The sequence below is a fragment of the Pan troglodytes genome, chromosome 2 (assembly GCF_028858775.2).
Source record: "Pan troglodytes isolate AG18354 chromosome 2, NHGRI_mPanTro3-v2.0_pri, whole genome shotgun sequence".
In the NCBI taxonomy this organism is placed as follows: domain Eukaryota; kingdom Metazoa; phylum Chordata; class Mammalia; order Primates; family Hominidae; genus Pan; species Pan troglodytes.
Window position 1 is genome coordinate 11,917,508 of NC_086015.1, and position 10,478 is coordinate 11,927,985.

The following is a 10,478-nucleotide window of genomic DNA, read 5'->3' on the forward strand; positions in this document are numbered from 1 at the left end:
CTCTAGGCCATTTTCCTAAGTGAATTAACACAGGGAAAGAAAACCAAATACCACATGTTTTACTTACAAGTGGGAACTAAACATTCTGTACACATGGACATAAATAAGGGAACAACAGACACTGTGCCTAGTGTTTGGGAAGAGGGTAAGGAAAACCTACCTATTGGATACTATGCTTATTACTGGGGTGATGACATGCTCTGTACACCAAATCCTGACAACACATAATTCACCTATATAACAAACCTGCACATGTACTCCAAAACTAAAATAAAAGTTAAAAAATAAGATGAGGTTATATGCCTACCTCTGCTATGATCACTCAGAAAACTCTGGGAATGCTTTTCCCTCTGATAAACAAAAATGAAGGGTAAACATACTTTATATTTATTAAAATTTTATTCTAGGCCAGACATATTCTGTGAGTTATCTTGGTTAGTTCTTTCAACAGCGATTAAAAGTAGATATTCTGCTCTTCCTCCTTGTTAAAATGAGAAAAAGAGGAGAGAGTGATAGACAGGAAGCAGGACGAACTTGCAGCTCCTACTCAGAGGGACAGAGCAGCATGTGGAGACCCACATTGCTAACTTTTCTCCAAGAACTATCCCAGGAACATACCAGGAAAGCTGAGAGAATCCACAGATGCGTTGAAGACAGTTGATTGCCACTGCAGGCTCCATGGGCAGCCGAGGAACTGTGAGTCCCCTTGCTTTCTCAGCTGGGAGGCTTGTAGCCTGGGGCAAGTTCTCAGTCCTGCTCATCAGCTGCCTAGAAATAAACTCAGTGCTTTTGGGTGGGGCTGGGGGCATGGTGGGAGTGAAACTGGCCTTTCAGGCCATGGGCTGAGTGGGAGGTGGGTGAGGTCTGTGGCTGCCATCTTTCCCCCATTTCCCTGGCAACCTGTGTGATGCAGAACAGACAGCCATAATCCCCCAAGGAACATAACTGCACTGGCCTGTGAACCACACCCCAATCTGCCACAGCAGCCACAGCAAGCCCCAATCTGCCCAAGAGAGACTGAGCTCAGACATGCCTAACCCTGCTCCCACCTGATGGTCTTTCTCTACTCACCCTGGTAGCCAGAATACAAAGAACATAATCTTTTGGGAGCTCTATGACCCTGCCCACTGCCTGAGAAACCTGAATACTTATCCAACGGTGACCCTAGGGCAAGCTTGTATCCTCCTTATACAATCACAGCTGATGTGCTCTTGAAAGTGCTACCTCCTTCCTGGAGGCCAGCCAACACAAAAGCAACACACATGAAAATACAAAAACCAACACATATAAAAATACAACCAAGGACTCTCACAGAGTCCACTTCATTCTCCTGCTACCTCCACCAGAGTAGGTGTTGGTATCCAAAGCTGAGAGACCTGAAGATGAATCACATCAAAAGACTCTTTACAGATACTCCCCAGTACCAGCCCAAAGCCCAGTAGCTCCACTGGGTGGCTAGATCCAGAAGAGAACTAACAATCACTGCAGTTTGGCTCTCAGGAAGCCCCATCCCTAGGGCAAAGGGGAGAGCACCAGGTCAAGGGAGCACCCCCATGGGACACAAGAATCTGAACAGCAGCGCTTGAGTTCCAGATCTTCCCTCTGACATAGTCTACCCAAATGAGAAGGAACCAGAAAAACAATTCTGGTAATATGAAAAAAAAAACAAGGTTCTTTAACATCCCCAAAAGATCACACTAGCTCACTAGCAATGGATCAAACCAAGATGAAATCTCCGAATTGCCAGAAAAAAAATTCAGAAGGTTGATTATTAAGCCAATCAAGGTGGCACCAGAGAAAGGTGAAGTCCAACTTTAAGAAATCAAAAAAATGATACAGGATGTGAATGGAAAAATCTCCAGTGAAATAGACAGCATAAATAAAAAACAATTACAACTTTTGGAAATCAAGGACACACATAGAGAAATGCAAAATGCACTGGAAGGTCTCAGCAATAGAACTGAACAAGTAGAAGAAAGAACTTCAGAGCTCAAAGACAAGGCTTTTGAATTAACCCATCATGACAAAGACAAAGAAAGAAGAATTTTGAAAAAATAATTTTAAAAATTTAATAAAGCCTCCAAAAAATTTGGGATTATGTCAAACAACCAAAGCTAAGAAAAATTGATGTTCCCAAGGGAGAAGGGAAATCTAAAAGTTTGGAAAACATATTTGAGGCAATAATCGAGAAAACCTCTGGTCTTGCTAGAGGTCTAGACATTCAAATACAAGAAGCTCAAAGAACACCTGGGAAATTTATTCCAAAAAGATCACCTAGGAACATAGTTATCAGGTTACCTAAAGTCAAGGCAAAGGAAAGAATATTTAGAGCTGTGAGGCAAAAGCATCAGGTAGCCTACAAAGTAAAACCTATCAAATTAACAGCAGATTTCTCAGCAGAAACCATACAAGCTAGAAAGGACTGGGGTCCTATCTTTACCCTCCGTGTTATCAGCCAAGAATTTTGTATTCAGCAAAACTAAGCTTCAAAAATGAAGGAAAGATACAGTCTTTATCAAACATGCTGAGAGAATTTGCCACTACCAAGCCAACACTATAAGAATGGCTAAAAGGAACTGTAAATCTTGAAACAAATCCTTGAAATAAACCAAAATAGAATATCCTTTAAGTATAAATCTCACAGGCCCTATAATACAATAACACAGTGAAAAAAAAAAAAAAAACAGGGTATTAAGGCAACAAACAGCTTGATGAATAGAATAGTACCTCATATCTCAATACTAATATTGAATGTAAATGGCCTAGATGCTGCACTTAAAAGATACAGAATGGCAGAATGGATAAGAACTCACCAACCAAGTATCTGCTGTCTTCAAGAGACTCACCCCACACATAAAGGCTCACAAAAACTTAAGGTAAAGGGTTGGAAAAAGTTATTCCATGAAAATGGACACTAAAAGTGAGAAGGAGTAGCTATTCTCATATCAGACAAAACAAACATTAAAGCAGAAGCAGTTTTAAAAGACAAAGAGGGACATTATATAATGATAAAAGAATTTGACCAACTGGATAATACCACAATTCTAAATATATATGCACCTAACACTGGAACTCCCAAATTTATAAAACAATTACTACTATACCTAAGAAATGAGATGAATAGCAACACAAAAATAGTACTCCACTGATAGCACCTAGACAGGTCATCAAGACAGAAAGTCAATAAAGAAACAGTGGAAACTGTACCCTAGAACAAATAAACTTAAAAAATATTTACATAACATTCTACCCAACTACTACAGAATATACATTCTATTCATCAGCACATGGAACATTCTCCAAGATAAACCATATGAGAGGTCACAAAACAAGTCTCAACAAATTTAAGAAAATGAAAATTATATTGAGAACTCTCAGACCACAGTGAAATAAAATTGTAAATAAACTCCAGAACAAACCCTCAAAACTAGGCAAATACATGGATATTAAATAACCTGATCCTGAGTGATCATTGGGTCAACAATGAAATCAAGAAGGAAATTTAAAAATTCTTTGAACTGAACGATAATAGTGACACAACCTATCAAAATCTCTGGGATACAGCAAAAGTGGTGCTAAGAGGAAAGTTCATAGCATTAAATGCCTACATCAGAAAGTCGGAAAGAGCATACACAGACAATCTAAGGTCACACCTCAAGGAGCTAAAGAAACTAGAAAAAAAAAAAAAACAGCAGAAGAAAATAACCAAGATCGGAGCAGAACTAAATGAAATTGAAACAAAAAGAAAATAATATAAAAGATAAATGAAACAAAAAGCTGGTTCTTTTAAAAGATAAAATAAAATTGATAGATCAATAGCAAGATTAACCAAGAAAAGAAGAGAGAAGACTAAAATAAGCTCAATTAGAAACCAAAAGGGAAATATTAATACAACTGATATCACAGAAATATAAAAGATCATTCAAAACTACTATGAATACCTTTGCACACATAGACTAGAAAACCTAGGGGGGATGGGTAAATTCCTGGAAATACACAACCCTCCTTGATTAAACCAGGAAGAAATAGAAACTCTGAACAGACCAACAAGCAGTGAGGCTGAAATGGTAATTAAGTTACCAACAACAAAAAGTCCAGGACCAGATGGATTCACAGCTGAATTCTATCAGACAGTCAAAGAAGAATTGGTACCAGTCCTATTGACACTATTCCAAAAGAGAAAGAGGGAATCCTCCCTACATCATTCTATGAAACCAGCATCACCCTAATATCAAAACCAGGAAAGGACATATCATAAAAAAGAATACTATAGACTACTGTCCATGATGAACATAGATGCAAAAATTCTCAACAAAATGCTAGCTAACCAAATCCAACAGCATATCAAAAAAGATAATCCACCATGATCAAGTGGGTTTCATACCAGGGATGCAAGGATGGTTTTACAACTGCAAGTCAAATGTCAAACACAATTAAAAACAAAAATCACATGATCGCAACAGACATAGGAAAATCATTTGACAAAATCCAGCATTCCTTTATTAATAAAACCCTCAGCAAAATCAGCATAGAAGGGACATACCTTAAGGTAACAAAAGCCATCTATGACAAACCGACAAACTCACAGCCAACATTACATTGAATGGGACAAAGTTGAAAGCACTCCCCATGAGAACTGGAACAAGACAAGGAAGCCCACTTTCACCACTTCTATTCAACATAGTGCTGGAAGTCCTAGCCAGAGCAATTAGACAAGACAAAGAAATAAAGGGCATCCAAAAAAAAAAAAAAAAGTTAGGAATATACTTAACTAAGGAGGTGAAAGATCTCTACAAGGAAAACTACAAAATACTGCTGAAAGAAAACATAGTTGATGGCCAGGCATGGTGGCTCATGCCTGTAATCCCAGCACTTTGGGAGGCTGAGGCAGGTGGGTCACCTGAGGTCAGGAATTCAAGATCAGCCTGGCCAACATGGTGAAATCCTGTCTCTAATAAATATACAAAAATTAGCCGGGTGTGTTGGCACACACCTGTAATCCCAGCTACTGAGGCGGCTGAGGCAGGAGAATTGCTTGAACCCCGGAGGCAGAGGTTGCAGTGAGACGAGATTGTGCCACTGCACTCCAGCCTGGGTGACAGAGTGAGACTCCATCTCAAAAAAACAAAAACAAAAACAAAAACAAAAAAAACTAAAGAAAACATAGATGACACAAACAAATGGAAACACATCTCATGCTCATGAATGGGTAGCATCAATATGGTGAAAATGACCATACTGCCACAAGCAATCTACAAATTCAATACAATTCCCATCAAAATACTACCATCATTCTTCACAGAACTAGAAAAAACAATCCTAAAATTCATATGGAACCAAGAATAAGCCCACATAGCCAAAGCAAGACTAAGCAAAAAGAACACATTTGGAGGCATTACATTATCCAACTTCAAACTATAAGGACATAGTCACCAAGCCAGCATGGTACTGGTATGAAAAGAGGCATATTGATCAATGGAACGGAATACAGAACCTAGAAATTAATGCCAAATACTTACAGTCAACTGTTCTTCCACAAAGCAAACAAAAACAAAGTGGGGAAAGGACACCCTATTCAACAAATGGTGTTGGGATAATTGTCAAGCCACATGTAGAAGAATGAAACTGGATCCTCATCTCTCACCCTATACAAAGGTCAACTCAAGATGAATCAAATACTTAAATCTAAGGCTTGAAACCATAACAATTCTAGAAGGCAACATCAGAAAAATCCCTTCTAGACATTGGCTTAGGCAAAGACTTCATGACCAAGAACCCAAAAGCAAATGCAACAAAAACAAAGATAAATAGATGGGAGTTGATTAAATTAAAAAGCTTCTACACAGAAAAATAAATAATCAGCAAAGTAAACAGACAACCCACAGAGTGGAAGAAAATCTTTGCATCCAGCAAAGGACTAATATCCAGAATCTACAGTAACTCATATCAGCAAGAAAAAAACAAACAAATCCATCAAAAAGTGAGCTAAGGACATGAATAGATAATTCTCAAAAGAAGATAAACAAATGGCCAAGAAACATATGAAAAATGCTTAACATCACTAATTATCAGGGAAATACCAATCAAAACCCTATTACAATACCACTGCACTCCTGAAAGAATGGCCAGAGTCAAAAAATGAAAAAATAATTGATGTTGGCAGGTATATGATGAAAAGGAAACATTTTTACATGGTTGGTGAGAACATAAACTGGTACAACCACTATGGAAAACAGCGTGGAGATTCCTTAAAGAGCTAAAAGTAGATATACCATTTGATCCAGTAATCCCAATCTTGGGTATCTACCCAGAAGAAAAGAAGTCATTGTATGAAGAACAACTTGTACATGCATATTTATAGCAGTGCAATTTGCAATTGCAAAAATATGAAACCATGCCAAATGTCCATCAATCAACAGGTCGATAAAAAAATGTGTTATATGCATACCATGGAATACTAGTCAGCGATATAAAGGAATGAAATAATGGCATTTGCAGCAATCTGGGTGGAATTGGAGACCATTATTCTAAGTGTAGTAACTCAGGAATGGAAAACCAAACATCGTATGTTCTCACTCTTAAGTGGGAGCTAAGCTATGAGGATGCAAAGGCATAAGACTGATACAATGGACTTTGGGGACTCAGGGGGAAGGTGGGAGGGGGGTTAGGGATAAAGGACCACACCCTGGGTACAAGGTATACTGCTCAGGTGATGGGTGCACTAAAATTTCAGAAATCACCACTAAAGAATTTATTCATGTAACCAAACACCACCTGTTCCCCCCAAAATCTATTGAAATAAAAATAAATAAATGAGAAAAAGAAGTCTGAGAGGTTAAGTGACTCTTGTCCAGTGACAGAGTTGAAATGGGAGTAGACAGGTATGGCTAGTTTTAACCATAATCTCATCTAATACTCACATATAAACCCTGCAACCTCTGAGTAATCATGTCACTCAGAATGGCCTAGATATCAACATCCGCATATTACAGAAAAGAAAACTAGCTCAGATGCATACATACTTTAGAGCCCTGTGTTTTTTTTTTCACCTAAACAGTCTCCTTTAGTCATGTCATTTCTAAATATCACCTTCATCGTATAATTAACAATAATAGGCTGGGCACAGTGGCTCACACATGTAATCCCAGCACTTTGGGAGGCCGAGGCGGGTGGATCATGAGGTCAGGAGATCGAGCCCATCCTGGTGAACACTGTGAAACCCTGTCTCTACTAAAAATACAAAAATTTAGCCAGGCGTGGTGGCGGGTGCCTGTAGTCCCAGCTACTTGGGAGGCTGAGGCAGGAGAATGGCGTGAACCTGGGGGGCGGAGCTTGCAGTGAGCGGAATCCGCAACTGCACTCCAGCCTGGGCAACAGAGCGAGACTCCGTCTCAAAAAAGAAAATAATAATAATAATAATAATAATAGTTGCAACATGAATATTTGGAAAGCAGTTTATCATTTACAAATGCTTTTATGCATAATTTCCATCTTCTCAATGGCCAATGAGAAAGGCTTTTTTCTTCCAATTTTATAGATGTGGACACTGAAGTTCAGTGTACTTAAGTGAAGAGCTTAAATCAAACAAGAACAATTGAGAATGAAATCAGAATCAGAAGCAGTCAATAATATTATAGAGAAAAATAATAGTTCAATTTATTATTAAATTAAGTCTTGTAGTACAGGTCCAGTGGAACAGGAAAGAGGCTAGGTTTTAAACAGAAGCTGCGTGGTAATGCTGAGTTGTCAGGCATAAACAATGACTGTCCAGTGGTTTGAGATTTAAATGCTTAGCTGGACCTCAGGTGAGACAGATATCAGAGATGCAGGGACAGTCAGAAGATCCACTGCCAATAAATATGCCTAGCAGATGCTGTGTCCTGAGCTCTGCAATTGCCATGGGCTTCTTGGATTCTGTTTATCCCTTCATTCTGCCTCGAGCTTGCCAAGTCATGAGCCTACTTGCAGAGGACCAGAAATGAGAGAAAACTACTTCGGGACCTACTCCCATGGGCTCTTCCTTATCCCCATCCTCTGTTAGAGAGCACCAGAAAATATTCTACCTGGATATACTGCTGCTTAGACCAGAGCAAGACCATATTCAAACACACCAGGCACATGTTCTGTGGCCGGCACATGCAGCTGAGGACCATCTGCCATGATGGCTTTTAGCCTGCTAAGAAGATAGTGAGCTTCTTCCCTCAAGGCAAACTAGCCAAAAATGAGCTTCTAGAGTCTTTGACTAAATCTAATAACTTTCTCTCTTGATCTTTTTAAACAAAAATTAATGAATTGTATTTTGTTAAACCAGTCTTCTGAATTTCAGAACCTTCTACATTCCACTGAGAGAGGTTTAACTGCTCTCTAATAAGCCTGTTTGATTTCTGATGGCTAATGAAGTTAACAGTGAACTTTATTGTCCATTGGTCCATATAAGCTCCATGGAAACAGGGACACCATCTTTCCTTTCCACCAAGCATCTAGAGTCATGTCTAACACATAAGAGCTATTTAATATACAAGTAATAATGACAGGAGCATTTATTACAGTACAAGACCATGTCACTCTGAATGGACTGTTCCAGACCAAATACCTGCAGAATTAAGAATTGGTAGCAGTGTAAAATTTCTTTCAATTCACCATTTTCTCTTTGCAAAGTTAGAGAATGCATGGTCTCCACCTACATATTTTGGTGGGGATAGAGTGGGATGATCAGGCATCCAGATTATTTTTCTTTATTTGGAGAATCTTTAAACAGTGGCAGGTGGGATGTGGGAGAGTTGGACTAGGGCAGGGTAGTCATGAGAAATATGGTAGCCAATCATATGTGCTTTAACAAGACAATGAATGTTAAAAAATCATAGAGATAGACATAAATATCCATATAGACATAAATATCTATCTCCAATAAAGATTTTCAGGGTGATGGCAACAGGACGTTAAAAAATCTTTTGATGATTCAGTCACATGAGTATCTTATGGTGGACAAAGGTCAATAGAGAAGATGCCAGCAACAGCAGATTTAAGTGAATGAACACACTGGTCAGTTAGAGGGATCAAATGCATAACCTGTTTTCCCAGTATGTCTTGGTTCTGGCCTGTTTTGCAAACCTTCCCATTGACTCTAGGTACTATCCAAAAGCCTTCTAAGAGGATCCCTTTTAGGATTCATTAAATCAAAGTTGGATTCATTGATTTTCCAATAAGAGTATTATTTTGGTAGGGAAAAGAGTGCCAGCACACCATTAGAGTTGCCCGGTTTCCTATGGGACAATATGTGCTTTGGGAGGAAGGAAGAGGAAACCATAGTATCTGGTGCTTAAGAATGTTTTACCTAGCAGCCTGGTAACACAAGAAGGTACCAGGCATAGTGTGCAGTAATTTTTTTGTATGCAAATTCTGATGACTTGGACACTCTTCCCCAAACCATCACTCATTTATTCTTTAACTATTAATCAAGTTCCTACTATGTGCTTGGAGCCATGCTAGATACTGAGGAAGTGGCAATAAGGTAGCTGAGGCCCTATTTTCTTTTTTAATTATACTTTATGTTCTAGGGTACATACGCACAACGTGCAGGTTTGTTACATATGTATATACGTGCCGTGTTGGTTTGCTGCACCCATTAACTCGTCATTTACATTAGGTATTTCTACTAATGCTATCCCTCCCCAATTTCCCCACTCCACGACCGGCCCCGGTGTGTGATGTTCCCTGCCCTGTGTCCAAGTGTTCTCATTGTTGAATTCCCATCTATGAGTGAGAACATGTGGTGTTTGGTTTTCTGTCCTTGTGATAGTTTGCTGAGAATGATGGTTTCCAGCTTCATCCATGTCCCTACAAATGACATGAACTCATCTTTTTATGGCTGCAAAGTATTCCATGGTGTATATGTGCCACATTTTCTTAATCCAGTCTATCATTGTTGGACATTTGGGTTGGTTCCAAGTCTTTGCTATTGTGAATAGTGCCACAATAAACATATGTGTGCATGTGTCTTTATAGTAACATGATTTATAATCCTTTGGGTATATACCTAGTAATGGGATGGCTGGGTCAAATGGTATTTCTAGTTCTAGATCCTTGAGGAATCACCACACTGTCTTCCAAAATAGTTGAACTAGTTTACACTCCCATCAACAGTGTAAAAGCTTTCCTATTTCTCCACATCCTCTCCAGCACCTGTTGTTTCCTGACTTTTTAATGATTGCCATTGTAACTGGTGTGAGATGGCATCTCACTGTGGTTTTGATTTGCATTTCTCTGATGACCAGTGATGATGAGCATTTTTTCATGTGTCTGTTGGCTGCATAAATGTCTTCTTTTGAAAAGTGTTCACATCCTTTGCCTACTTTTTCATGAGGTTGATTTTTTCTTATAAATTTGTTTAAGTTCTTTGTAGATTCCAGATATTACCCTTTGTCAGATGGGCAGATTGCAAAAATTTTCTCCCATTCTGTAGGTCGCCTGTTCACTCT

At 38.9% G+C, this 10,478-nt stretch overlaps 1 long non-coding RNA gene across 1 annotated transcript; it reads right to left on the reverse strand.

The window, feature by feature from the left end:
- Positions 1–380: 380 nt before the first annotated feature.
- On the reverse strand, positions 381–3,681 carry LOC129143477 (uncharacterized). Its single transcript, XR_008546933.1, has 2 exons — positions 619–3,681; positions 381–481 (listed from the first exon to the last, which is right to left on the reverse strand). It is a non-coding gene; the product is annotated as an uncharacterized LOC129143477 (long non-coding RNA).
- Between the last annotated feature and the right edge of the window lie 6,797 nt (positions 3,682–10,478).